The sequence below is a fragment of the Branchiostoma floridae genome, unplaced genomic scaffold, assembly GCF_000003815.2.
Source record: "Branchiostoma floridae strain S238N-H82 unplaced genomic scaffold, Bfl_VNyyK Sc7u5tJ_1560, whole genome shotgun sequence".
NCBI classification, from domain to species: Eukaryota; Metazoa; Chordata; class Leptocardii; order Amphioxiformes; family Branchiostomatidae; genus Branchiostoma; species Branchiostoma floridae.
In genome coordinates this window covers 11,845-13,317 of record NW_023365758.1, presented here as the reverse complement: position 1 = coordinate 13,317, position 1,473 = coordinate 11,845, and positions in this window count along the sequence as shown.

Here is a 1,473-nt window from a genome sequence, read left to right as displayed (position 1 = left end):
CTATGAATAAATGCTACACCATAAATTATATGTATAAGATGCATCGAATCGATGCCTGGGCACTCTATCATATCACAGATTGAATAATTCTACGGGAAATGAACAATTCTACGGAAAAGAACTTAAAATGTGAAGAGCTTGATTTCCTAGAATGATCTGGCTAATAGAGTTTTCATCAATTAGTGACTACTTTTTGAAAGGTAAACTCACATACCTCCAAATTTTCGATGGCTATCAGTCCATCTTGATCACGGAGTGACCCAGTTCTCGCGAGATTTGCGAGAACTTGGTCGAGACTTGCGTGGATCTTCTGCCCCTCACCCCGTGCCCCTTACATACGTGACTGATGAATCTCTTCAACGAAACTAGAAAGATCTGTACTCACAAGGAGGAGTCCAGCTTTCGTCCCAGCCAAGTGTCTCTCCCTGGTTCTGTGTCTCCAACCAGTCGATGAGCGGTTGGAAATACTCCACGAGCGGATGAGCTGACATGGTCCGTTGGTCAGTGATCACCTCCATAGCGTCCGGCCACTCCTGACTGGACCCCATCCGGAGCATTCGACTGTGAAGGTTAGGGTGGGGGTCACTGTTATGATCTACACTATTGTACGTCAAATAGCAGCTACTCAATTGACTGCTGGAAATTTCTTTAGAAACCGTCAGGCGTTTCGGGTAGAATCCACTTCATCAGTGACACTAAAGAGATCTCGTTTGGAGAGAAACTTTTAAATTCTAACTATGAACTGATAATCTCCAAGCAGATCCTACAATGGCATAAGATAGTACCAAACTGGCCAGGAGATAGTCAGCCAAGAGCTCACATCCCATGTAGCCCCGGTAGCGAAACTTACTTCTATGCCGGCTTTACTCCTCTGCCAGCTTTTGATACTATCTTATGCTACCGTAGGATCTGCTTGGAGATTAATGAACTGATACGCAAAAGAGATCTAGTTGGAGAAGCCTGCTCTCCAATGAGATTTCTTTAGTGTCACTGACGAAGTTGCTTGAGTAACTGCTATGCGGCGCATCTAATTCCCTAATTCCCTAATAATCTAAGTCGACAACTTACAAAGTGCAATGATTGACAGGGACGCCTGGGCTGCCATCTCAACTCGAGGCCGGATGGACTCGACTTAAGTAAGTAAGTAAGTAATTCCCTGGATGTCTAACCTTCATCGACGTACGTATCTATACTATAGTTTGTTTGTTTGTTTGTTTATTAGGAATCTCCACTATTCTTCCTGGAGTCCTCAACAATAAGGTATTAGTATCACAATGTAAATCAAAAAAGCTTATACGGTAGGAGATGTGTTTCATGTACTCTAAGACTAAGCAAAGAGGAGTGCATAAGCAAAACTGTGCCTTCGAGGTATATCATAGTATGACATGACAACGCACGCTAATTTTTCCCCAGCGGCCGCCTTGTTGGGCCCTGCGGAGATGTCACACTTGTGCAGCGGGCCGGTGTGTCCGG